Below are 14,049 nucleotides of genomic sequence, written 5' to 3'. Positions count from 1 at the left end.
GAATTTAATTTGTTGGCGTCATACTGTTGTAATGTCCAGGTCTCACAGCCATATAGTAATAGAGACCACACATAACACTTTAGTGTTCTCAATCTTATTGAGACTGATAGCTTGGTGTTACAGAGCATTTTACGCATATTCATGTTCACACAAATTCTGGTTCCGTCTAAAAATAACACATTTTGCCAATTTCCAATGTTTGAGTTTTGGTGTTGAAGGCACCAATTTTGGTGATCAATCTTGTGTTGCCTGAATAACTCGGGAACCCGTAATTGTCTACTGGTGTCTAATCCTTGGGCACGAAGTAGTTTTCTTATCGTTTTAACTGAAGTACTTACACCTGTAGCTTTCAAAAGTTGCCTTTGGTGCTGCGAGTGAGACATTTTTGAGTCTTCTCTAGCTACTTGGAAAATGAAACGATGGGGGCGAGCCGTTGTTACTTTTTGACGACTTTTTCTTAGTCTATTCTTAAGCATTCCTAATTCCTGATAACTAGCATACATTTTTGACACAACGCCCTGTGTTATGCCTACCCCTGCAGCTATGCCCTCTGAGACATTTCTTGCTCCACAAGACCAATAATCTTTCCCCTTTAAACATCCGTTAACACTATGTACATAAGGAATTTTCGTTTTTGAAGGGAAAAGTTAATTTATTTTCGTTCAATTTACAACTGAAAAAAATAATCTATAAAGTACCGAGCTGTGTTATCGAATTGCTTTATCGGTTTGTTTATTTTCAATAAAAACCTTTATACTTCGCAACAATAACAAGTCTTTTCAAAAGAAATAAATATTGGTTCAAAATACATGGTGATTCCGTATAAGTTTATTTGTGTGTATATAATTTAGCTCTATAGTAGGTCTAGGCCTAGTAGGTCCATGGCATGGTAATTGCTTCAATACCTTAACTAATAGTGGAGTACAAAAAAAATACTTGAATGGTAAGAAAAAATCAATTAATTGATATGTTTCCTGAAAAAATAACCATTTAGTGACATAAATAATCAAATTAACAATAAAAATAAGAAGAAACTTACGTTAAAGTTTTTATCGTGGAATCACTGTTTTTATATTTTTTTGTTTTTATGCTAGCTGTGTTAAAAATGTAGCTAGCGGACTGCATCCTTTTAAAGATCTACTTTATGTATAATAAAATACTACCATTTTTCAGTAAAAACGTTGCACGTCAGAATTTACATAAAGTGACGTCACTTATAGTTAAAATTTCCAGAACGTCAACCTTGGAGTTCAAATTTTCCTAACACAGCTAATAATACGAAATCCATACGGAACTGCTCGATCTTTCATAGGCGTCAACATGGTATAATAATTAGAAAAATGTAATCATCATTATATTGGGAATTTTAGAATTATATTGATTAAATAACCAAAAATATTTGTTATTATTAATAATATAAATTTTATGAAATAACTCTTTAAGTCTAATATTCCACAAAATAATAATTTTAATTAAATATATTAGATAATTGTACGCAGCTGATAAAGGGAATACTTCAAATTTTTTTTCAGTTTAGCGTGTGGCAAAATCGTTTAAAGTGTTGCCGCTTTTTTAGAGTAAGAATTTTGTTTATGTTTTGATTTCTTACACAATTTGATCATAATATATTATATATTAATGAATTGTATTTATAAATACATATTAAATTTAGATTAATAGCTTTAAAAACTAATTATTGTTGTGTATTGTGATTGTGCTATGCCAAAACAACTAAATAGTCTGTAGAAAGCTGATAAACTTTCATATAAGATACATTATTTTGAACAAGAAGAGCATTTTTAGAACATTACTGCTCTAAAAGAGGTAAGTTTAAAATTTAGAATATATAATTTTGTATTAAAATGTTTTCTTATGTATTTTAGTGTGTTGCACTAATCTTAAAACTAAGTGAATTTACTGTTAATATAACATTTTGACAAATAGTTGACATTTTAAAAATTCCTCACTTACTAACTATTCTGATGTTTTGGCAACGCTGTGGGGTTCTGACTCGTAAATCTTGAATGACGTGCAATCGTTTTTATATGAAAAATTCTATAGATAAAATGTTATCTAGAGATTTTTATTTAAAAATAAAACTCTATATGAGCGGCTGCGAAATACAACAACTTATCAAAAAAAAAAATCGTGTCCTACAAATAACATTTACCAAATTTTTAAGAGTGTACTCGAATTCTCCGTATTTTACTTAGATTCCGGAAGCTAATGCAAATTTAGCGTCTTCAGAACTTCTCAACTAATTGATATAAGGTAGGTTTCGTAATAATGGTAGTACTCGCGTAATAAATTAAAAGTTTTACGCAAACTGATGAGTAGGATATTATTCATCCGTTGATTAAAAGATTATCATGTGTTAACGTTAAATGTGCAGGTAACTTTGGATTTGCAATTAATTAGAATGAATTGTTTAGATAAGAAGCATCATTTATGTGGGTCGTTGTGCAAAAAGAAGACTTCGTATCCTCGCATCAGGGTTACTCTTTAATTGGGGTAATTTCTGTGAAAGGGAGTTAACAAGCGGTGCTTATTGACGGTAATTGCTATTGGTGTGATTACTTTATTTACAAAAAATCGTAATGCAAGAGATTTTATGGCCGATAATATGTTTCTTGATATCACTAGAATCTTTAAATTGTTTGTTCTTATTTTAAAGTTGCAGGTTTTTGTAGATAATTTATATATCGATAATAAACATTCTTCTTATTTTCAAGATGTATTCTGTATCCATTTCACGTTTATATAAGAAGAATTAATTGTCTTGCAATTTAAGCTGTTCTTACTAATTGTTTCTTGTAGAAATATGTCCAATGTCACATAATTTAGTCCAGGAAAGTAAGGGTTCTGCAGAACAACTTTACATCCTAGAAGTGTACACAGGATAAGGTCTGTCGGTACCGCTAGTTTCTACTTAAAAGTGGTCGTAGTTTCTTCTTCTTCTATTGCTTATTTATTGCAATCATTATGGTAATGATAATTTTATTTGTTGCTGCTCTAAATAGTTTCATGGTCGATGTTGCAAACCAGATTCTTAAGTTCTTTAGCTAGGATATTTATCTTCTGTCGATGTCACTCTTTCTCTCATTATGTTATGTATCCAAATGTTCCAATTTTCTAAGTTTTAGTGTGTATTATTTAGCTTTGTTTATTAAGTATTAGGAGTGTCCTTATGACTAATATTTTGTCCATCCATAAAATTTAACGAACTCTTCTATAAGTCCATATTTTGAATGCTGCCAGCATTTTTATTGTTGCCTCAGTCAAGTTCCAAGATTCTACTCCGTATAACAAAATGGAGAAAATGGAGTATCATGTAGTATTCTGAGTTTGAATTTCAAACTCAAATTATGTGTTTTAAATAATTTAGACATTTGGATGAAAGGTGCTGTGGCGTTTTTAATTGTTGTTAATTTCCTGGGAATTTTCCCACTGTTCATTTAATACTGTACTCAAATATGTGTATATTGACACTCGTTCTCCCATTTTTCCATTGATGGTAAATTGTATATCTCCAGTTCTTGCTTTGCTTAATACCATAACTTTTGTTCTGTTTTTGTATTAACCTATTAGGACTTCTATATACCATCAACAAACGTTTAAGAAAAATTCAAACTGAATAATATTACTTCCATTTTTTTCTGCAGAAGCGATTGGTATTATTAAAGCCTGCAATTATGTCGAAAAAAACAAGTTAAAAAAAATACATTTTTTGAGTCTACATATACATTTTTCTGTTCTTAAATGCATCGCTAACCCAATGTATGTGATGGCTACTGATACAAATCCTTTTATTAGAGAATTAAAAGTAAGAATTCATAAATTAAAAAAAAAAGTCAATACGAATTAAAATTCACTTGGGAAAAAGCTCATATAGGACTTCGTGGCAATGAAGTTGCAGATTCCTTAGCCAAAGAAAGCGTTAAGGTGGGTACACATATGCTCCGAATACCGTCTCGAACCCCGTCGCGTACAGCGACGCGATCAACAGAAGTTCGCGACGTTGTTACAGGGGGCATTGAAATAAGTAACGAACCGAACACCGCTCCGTACTTTGTACCAAACATTTTAGCGTTCCAGCAGTAATTGAGTTGAATTTGCATGTGTGAGATGCAAGATTTTCTCTCCGTAATCCAGATAGAAGATTGGTCATTTTTTTTACACTCATCCACTGTAATTTGCATTTTAGAAGCAATCTCTTCTCATGCATCGTTTTTTTTTATATTTTATTGTAGTATCTGGGATTATTTGTATCCCATAATATCTCTTTTTCCCGATAATTTTCGATGAAGAGTAAACTATTCTCTTCCGCCCATTCCATATTGATGCACTCAACTTTAAAAACACCTTCAACCTTCAAAATAACAGACTGACTATTTTGAATGACTGGAGATTCGATACAAGATTCGCAAGCTAGTCCAAACATGAATTCGCGGTGTACATTGTCGCGCTCAAATTTCTTTTGATGCGAAGGCATTTTACAGACAACCGATGGATCGCTTCGATGTACGTTGTTGACGCGTCGAGGTACAGTACGCGGTTGCATGACTCCGTCCACACTTGAGAACGCGATGGGGTTCGAGACGGCATTCGGAGCATATGTGTACCCACCTTTACAACTGGAGAGCATGTCAACAACAATTTAGGTGCTCAAGAATATTTAATGATATCTAAGAGTAATTTTAAGGCAAAATGGGAATTGCATTGGAAAAATTATTGCTCTAATAACCTCACACGATACACACTATTACATCCAAATATTCCGACAGATTTGTGGCACAAAGATTATGATTTTACAAGAAATGATATTGTGACCATTTGTAGGGTGAAACATGCAAGCTTCCCTCAACACTTAAATAAAATTGGTGTAGTCATCATCGAACTTTGTGAAACTTGCAATGCGGTTTGCGACTTAGATCATTTTTTATGCTTGTGGTAGATTTGAAATACAAAGACAGGAACTTATTAATAGTTTATTATTGCAAAAATTATACCTCCCTTTCAATCTACTTTATTTGATATCATTAAATATGTACAAGGTATATAAAATTATTCTTTATTGGCAACGTATGGCTCCATGTTACCAATTCCAACGGTAACTTAGACATCTTAATTTTTAATAGTATATAATGTAACATACTTATAAATTTATATCATTTAAAGGGTTTTTACCCTTTAAATGATATAAAAATCTGTGGACCAGTCTTTGCAGACTATTTTCATCTTGGGCTATCAATATTGCATCGTGTGCGTAACGGAGTATTTTTATTTCTTTGTTTCCCATTCTGTATCCTCTTCCTTTGTTAACGCTTTTGATGATTTCATCCATGATCGAATTGAAGAGCATGGGGCTCAATGAATCTCCTTGTCTTATTGCTCTGCCTATTTCTATAGGTTCTGTTAATTGTTCATCTATTCTGACTTCCATTTTGTTGGGATGAGGGTGTTACTTGAATGTAAAAATTATATATAAACTTAAATATAAATGTATATCTTCTTCTTAGTGGTCACTTGTGTATAATATAGTCATAATTTAGTCATGGATAATAAGAATTACCTTAAAATCCTTTTTAAAATGTTACGATAAAAGATCTTAACCTAATTTCCTAATTCACGAAATGAATAAACAACAACCATATATACGCAGTAATGACCGTTACTGATTATTTAATGACAATTTCCTCAATAAATAAATTATTACACTCTTCAAAATTACCGGTATACTTTCACTGTTTGAATCTTCACTCCAAAACTTAGTAGATTAGGTATCCACTGGCGTGAATTCGCGTAATATTTTAATATTCTAAAGATAGTTTTAACAGTAGTTATATTCTTGTTTTTTACATAGGATATCGTCAATGCATTAAAAATGATAAATTATTAATATATATTTTATTTTTTATTAATGGGTATTTATATTTAGATATTTATTATTATAGAACGATTTTACAACTTCGCACATGTAACCGGTCTAACCAGTTTTTGGAATATTCTTTTTTTCTATCTCTCTCTCTCTCTCTTTCTCTCTCTCTCTCTCTCTCTCCCTTTCGGGCCCTGGCTTCCAGCAGCCAAAGGTTGGCAGGCTATTGCAGACCAAGACTGATGTGAGTGCTACTTCGAGTAGGGACATGTTCCCTGCTAGTTATATCCATAATCATCGGCATTATGTCGTTGAATTATGTAAGTACGTAGTCTGCAATTTAAACTCAATCATTGTTGCACGGTTTTGCGGTTATTAGCGCAAGTACTTCAAAGTTCACTGAAGATGGACTGATAAGTCCGAAAAAGTTCGTTCTGAACAAAAAAAGATTTGTTGTAATCCATTTGGATTTTTAGTTTATATTATATCAATTGCAACACAAGTTTTCACTTCGATGTTAAAGTTTTTAACTAGTATGGTATACAGCCAACTCCCGAGACCTACTTCATAAAAAAGGACTTAGTAAACTAAATTGCTGGATTAATGTAAAAACAATATGTTTATTTAATATGATAAGATACATGAATAAATTTTTGTCCACTATATAGTAATATCGGCTTAATTAATATTTTTATCAACGACCAACATTATAAATTTTTTTAATAATTTTTTTCTTCTATTTGTGGTGGTTATGTAACTTGATAACGTTTGTGCCTGATGATGAGCTGTACTTTGTAGCACTCGAAACTGGTGGTTGTAGTTACAGTAATAAACCACAAGTCTTTTATTTTTCATTTTACTCTTTACTAACTCACATGAAGATTTTCCAGTTTTTTATTAGCGTATTTAAGCAGTTCCATTGTTATGCCATTTATTCCACCTGATTTACCGCTTTTTATTTTTTAATTGTCGATTCTACTTCTTCCGGAAAGACTTCTGGTACATCTTCTTGATTACTGATTGTTTCTTTAAGTGTTTCAGAGCTTTGTATAGTCCGCTGTAGAATTTAGTCACTTTTAGTAGAATTATGAAATTTTATGTATATTTGGTAGGTCTGAAAACAATGTGATAAACATGTGCCAGTTTATATAATTTGTCAGTTTAAAAATTTTTTACACCATGTATTTTTTAATTTTTAACTCATTTTATGAGTGGTGCGTAAAATTGTCACATTGTTAGTGTAACATCCAAGAAATACTTTTCTCAATAACTTTTTTCCTGACGATGAAAATAAACATTTTCGAAAGCTTGAAACTCAGTTAAAAGAGTACACTTATTTCACCGCTGCGTATCCCAATAATCCTCAAAGCTCCGTTTTCTAACGTAGTCAGCGAAGACTTTTTTTTTCCTTAATCATCAGTTCATCTAAAAAGAACAATATGAAAAACCAAACATCCACAGAAAAGTTATTATAAGTGTATTACCTCAAAAAGACATGTAGCAGTCAATGATATTAAATATGCAAAGAAGCTTGCGACAATGGATATTATAAGATTATGTCTTATGAACTAAATACAGTGGTGATTGTACGTGTATATAAAAATTATGTAAAAAAGCTTAAGTAAAAAAGATTAATTTGCCGAGAACTAACAAGATCATAAGATGCACTTCCAACAGTATATTATTAGTTAAATTTGTTTCGTCGAAACGTGGTTTTGACGAGCTCCACGGTAGGAAAATGCCAGTTTGGTGAAAATTGTAATAATTGTGCCAGTGATAAAACACGACTAACACAATCAGAGAGGTGTTGATTAGAAGGCATATATGTGTTCCTCTATGTGTTTAATACGATTGACAATTTATGGGTAGAAAAATTAGCTCAAGGGAGCGCAATCATCGATATCGGAATCGAAATATCGGAAGATCGGAAGGAGAACCCTTTGACAAAGGTGACTAGATCAGCCAGCAATATGGCTGCTAAGAGTTCCAATCTTGTCGAGACAGAGCAAGCATGAAAATTGGACTAGACTCGTTGACAAAAGTGACTAGATTAGTCAGCAATATGGCTGCCAAGAGCTCCGATCTTGCGATATATGTTCCTGTATAGAAATAACACCAGAAATGTAACACATACAAGTACAGAGGTCAGATGTATCTGTTCAGATGTTTCATCCTCACAGGATACATTGAAGTACCACAACGGTTTTAGAACACGTTTGACTAGCAAAAAGACATCAAAGACATCGAAAATAAACAAGAGGATAGCAACAAAAATACGACTGATTTACGAACGAATAGCCCGCTTTGTGCCCGGTTTGTCAAAAGGGACAAGAAGAATGAGGAAAAAAAATCAGTCGTAGGATTTCATTTTAGGCCCAGTACCGTAAGAATGAAAAGTTCCTCTTTGTCAACGAACAACATGTCAAAATGTCTAAGCCAAAGCCTGAAAATAATTAAAGATGGTTGCTGGCGTCGATTTGTCTAGCGAAAAACCATCGAACTTTAAAAGCTAAGCGAGTGCTCACTGCAGAAGGTGAGTAGTATGAAATAGAATCACTTGTAGCGTGATTCTGACGTAAGTCCGTCGCGATGGTTGCTGGCCCACTGCCTAGCGGAAAACCATCGAGCATTAAAAACTAAGCGTTACTCTTGTAGAGTTTATAAGCGAAATAAAACGAAGACGTACCGTTAGTAACGATACGTAGTAAAAATTCTTGGAAAGGTTTAAAAAGTCCGATCTCCAGAGAACCCCTTTCATAGTTCCAAAATTCCTTATTTACTTTAATTTGTAGATACGTTTGCTTTATATCGCAAATAAAACAACAACGAACATATCGAAAATTAAGTAAAGAACGAGATGCCCTTTTAGGACCATTATCAAAAACGTCGATTAGCGACACACCTCGAACGTCATATAGATTAGCGTCGAAGCTAGTACGAATTTTGGATAAAAGAAGCGAAAATAAAAATTTGTTTTTTGAAAACTGTGTGAAAGTTATAACAAATAATCGATTTAAAATCGGATTCAGAAACCGGCATCATATGTTGAGAAGTAACAAAATCTTCCATGAATGCAACATATGTCTCTTTGAGATTCGGAAGTTTCCTGAACTTTATTCTCTAGCATACAAAATGAAGATATGCATAAGGATAAAGAATAAGTAGCGAATATAAACAAGAGAAAAAGATAAATAAAGAGGAATGGGTTGTAAAAACGGTGGAATAACAGAAAATCGGCCTGTTAATTTTCGAAAAATCAACAACTGAGAAATATCCTTCACGAGCTTCGTCGTGTTGGGACAAAACTAACAGGTGCCTACTCTTTTCGACTTCCCAAAACCTTTGTAGAAAAGATCTATGTTTGTATACATAGAAGTAACGAAAGATGTGAAATAAAATATAGAATAAGTCGTAGAGACTCGCCCTTATAGAACATAATTGAAAATGATTTCTAAGGTCACAGGATGATTTGGTTCGCCAAGAATTTTGACCAAAATTTACGAAACGAAAACTCAATTCAACCCCTATGAGTATGTCTATAAGATCTGATTACCAAAATGCGTGATTTGGTAGATCACTGAAATAAAATTGGCCGTGGAGCCTGTAACTTGCAGGATACGAATTATAAGAAAGATGCGAAAACATATTTGATCGGTATCAACTATGTGGAAAGAAATAGACGAGGACATTAAATGTGGTTGTGTAGCAAAATAGAAATGTTAGTATTTGAAGAAGTGGTTGTCTAAAGGAACAAGATGAATTTGAGCGTTGGTTAACAAACGAAGCAAAACGCGAGACCGTGATTCGCCAACCGTACAATACGTTGCTCCGAATGAGGTGGAATCAGGCCACGTACACAAGAATTATGTGGATTAACCAACGAGAAAAGTTCTTGAAGCCGTTTAGTCAAAAAAAAATACAAACATTTATATGACTGATAAGAACCGGAACACAATACACATTTAACACCTTGATTAGTTACCTTAGGGTGCTTTGTGGCACTAACGAAACCACAAGTAACGGAGATTTTATCGAAATATTGAAATAAGACAGCGATAATCGAAAGCGAGTAGAAGAAGACAATAAATTCAATCGAAACAAGGTTGTGAGATTTATGAAAATCTACCCTGGCTACGAATAATAAATGAAGGCGTGTGGTTTTGATACTTGAATGCATTTCATAGGCCTTCTTGAATCTAGAGAATGCCGAGTATGGCGCGAAAAGTTGCAATTGTTCATTTTGTTGAGCATTGTAAGATACAAGCACGAAAGAGAGGACAATGCAAACATAAATTAACAAATCATCACGAAGAGAATATCTAGATTTAATGAAGTGAACGGTTTTAAATAAAATCAATTGCAAACAAGTAAGAATATCGATAAAAAGGTAAGTTACGAAAGGTATAGTAACAAAGAAAATCAAAAGAAATGTGTTTAAGTTAACAAACAAGACATACAGAATGAGTTGGAAAGTATGATACAAGTAGAATGAAAATAATTTACAAAAATCAGCACAAAAACAATGTAAAAATGTAAAACAAACAATCGTAAATGTAATATATATGTATAATTAATGTATGATATTAATCAAAATGTATATAAAAGTATTTTACCTACTGAAATTATGAATTATAAAAATAGAAATAAATTTAAAAATTGCTATATAAATATGATCCAATTTAATTATGTAAATTATGTTATATTTGTTATGTTATTATGTAAAAATAATGCGCGAAGGACCGAATCAAGCTTGAATAGAAACGAAACAAAAAACAATTAATTAAAATGAATTAATTGAAACACAATGAAATTAATTGAATCAAAGTTATAATTATTTATCATCCGGTCGAAGTGACCAACTGTTTTGTATAAAACTTAAGAGGTCGCTGGTTAAATAATATTAGATAAATAATAATGAAGAAAAAATGCAATATTTTGTTTGTAAATAAATTAGCGACAAATAGCAAATACAACTGTCAGTAAATTACGAAGTTAACTAGCCATACTCATTATTGTTGTTTGTACAAAGAATATAGACTTACCCTTTCAAATATTGATGTCGTATTCTTAGCCAGGGAAATCTCGTTGCTATACTACGTCGGGACGCCCGCCGCCGAGGCTCGCTAGGACGAGAACCTAGGTCCATTTCGTTCGCTGTCTTAGTATGAAGTGTAAGTGTCGTCTTGAAATCGTCAGAAACCACCCTCTGACCACGCTTCGAGGTGGTCGGTAGCAAGAGGGTATACCCATAAATCACTCTATTGTATTGCGATTTCGAGTGGCGATAATTTAAGTTAATTGTGACCATAATACGAAACCGTACACTTGTGTGTATTGGCGACACAAAAATAACAAAAAAAGTCAAATTCTCCGTACTTAAAACATAATAAATGATATAGCCAGTTTAACAATTTTACGAAATAACAGGAAGCAATATATTTTAACCAAGTCGTTGGAATACAGCATTGAATTAGATCACATTATAGTACACTAAAAGAAAAATATTAAATGTAAAAATATGAAAAGAAATAGTACATACTTTCCCAAACACTTCGGTTTTTAGCCTTAATTGACGTTGTCTGACCATCTTTTCCTCGGTCGTCCCAATGATCTTCTTCCATTTGGCGATTTGTCTCTTGCTATTCGTACTATTCTGTTTTCTGTCATTCTTTCATCCAAAATATCATATATTAAAATAGTCTACGTTGTGACTAGATAGCCAGCCACAGGTGAAGATTGATTCAACTTCCAACAGTCCAAGGTTCATAACATTTGGACTGAGACTAGTAAAGATTCTATGAATCAATTTTAATTATAAAATTTTATTAAACTATTTAATCAGAAACAATTATTTCACATATGTAAATGTAACATTGACAAAGTAGTCAATAAAATTTAAGTCGAATGAATCTAAGTTAAATAAAGTAAGAAAATATTATTTTATTTTATTTTAATTTGAAATTATTTAATATGAAAATATGATAAAACATACACCATAGGGGACAATTTTAAAGTAAACAACATTTAAGCCTAATTCTGCAATATTAATGCATGATAAATTTGGCTCAAGTTACTAATGCCTGTTCTCTTATTAAGAGCGTTAGGGTGTGTAAGTATATATATATATATATATATATATATATATATATATATATATATATATATATATATATATATATATATATATATGTGTGTGTGTATATATATATATATGTATATATATATATATATATATATATATATATATATATATATATATATATATAATAAGCCCTATGGGATCTAGTCTTTCACCCATTCTAAGTAACTGTCATGGATGATGTTATCAATGATTGTATATTAACAATTGCACTTTTTTTATTTCTTTTTTTAAAAGGTATATGAATAATTTAGTTTTGGCACTTCCCAAATACAGATTCATAAAACAGTTAACATTTTCAACAATCATAATCAGCATATACAACTCACAGTTAAGGAAGAGGTGAAAGATTCTCTATTGTTCCTTGACATGAGAATTGCAAGAACTACATATAATGTGTTGAAAACCAGATGGTTCAGAAAACCCATGTGTAGCAATAGATTTATTAGCTATTACTCACATCATTCAAACAAGATGAAAATGAACTTTATAACAGTAATATTTCCCATAAGAGTGATTGTAGAATAAAAAAATCATCCTGCGCGTTAGCAGAGCATGTATTCGACAAAGATCATATTATGGATTTTGATAACATAAAAATTTTGTGTAATAAATCAAACAGGACCTTTTTAGAAATGATAATAATTTAAACAAAAGATCAGAAATTCAAAAATATCTATTAGTTCTATTAATTAGTTAGATTATTAATCCAGTTATATTTTTTCCAACCGAGTCAACAAGCACTTCTTTTTTCTCACTTTTACTATTTATGTATATATATATATATATATATATATATATATATATATATATATATATATATATATATATATATATTACTTCTTGAAAAAGGCATGGATTTCCTGCCGAAACGTCGAAAAAATATATGAAAATGCCTTAGTACCAAATCAAATTTTTTTTTATGAACCTAAGCCCAAGAAAATCCACTAAAAATATATATATATATATATATATTACGTTAAAACCGTTTCGGTAAATCATAATATTGCAAGAAAGTTTAACGAAACCGTATCCTGGCTCTAACTGTAGTTTTCGCACGCCAAATTGTTCGATAGTCCCAAATGTATGAACAATAACCCTAATGAGTTATTTGCATATAGTTATTGCCACAGGCCCCTTAGATTCATTTAACCATAGATTTAAATTGAGGCTAATGCAGTATTTAGGTATTAGATTAGTTAATAACTTTGGCGAGTTTAATTAACTCTGCGATTTATCTCTAGCTGCAGTAATAAATTGTTAATCAGTCCGGGACACGGATTGTAGCCGAAGGTGGTGTTCATATACCGGGCTACACACAAATTATTCGCAATAGAAAGCTTCAGACGTATTTTTTTATTATTTGTCATAACTATTTTATTTACAAAAGCTATTAATCACGCATAATCTTTATGACTTTCTTCAATTTCATTTAATTCTGGTTCGTTGATATCAAAGGATATTTTATTTGCTGCTTCTCTTTCTCTTCTTTTTTTGGGCTGCAAGTTTATCTAAACCAAAAAGAGATACTTGGGGTACCTTAAATACATGAGGTTTTTTCTTAACTATTAAACCACCTTTTGTTAAAGAACTACCTTCTAATCGATGTAAATTTTCTTCAGGATCCATAACATATTTTGCTAAAACCAGTTATAAGGATAATTACCTCCTCTTGATTATTTATTTATATTATTGACTATTATTTATATATTGATAAAGATTATAGAGTCTTATAGATATGCCATTTAACATCACATCAGTTTACCTGTGTGAATTATATTATTTATATTTAAAAGCAAATAGTTTAGTTAGATATTAGTCATTATTAATCATAATCTAATCATCATCATCATCAGTGGTGCTACAGCTCTAGTTGAGCTTTGACCTTCCCCAGTCTATTTCGCCAGTCGTTTCTGTTCATCGCCAACCGTTGCCAATTTGCCGCGCCGATTTTCCTTGCGTCCTCGTCCACACCGTCCCTCCATCTCAGTCGTGGTCTGCCTCTACTCCTATTTCCCACTGGGACCGATAATAG

This window comes from Diabrotica undecimpunctata, chromosome 3 (genome assembly GCF_040954645.1).
Source record: "Diabrotica undecimpunctata isolate CICGRU chromosome 3, icDiaUnde3, whole genome shotgun sequence".
Classification (NCBI taxonomy): Eukaryota; Metazoa; Arthropoda; class Insecta; order Coleoptera; family Chrysomelidae; genus Diabrotica; species Diabrotica undecimpunctata.
The sequence above is the reverse complement of the archived record's forward strand: the minus strand, read 5'-3'. Positions refer to the sequence as shown.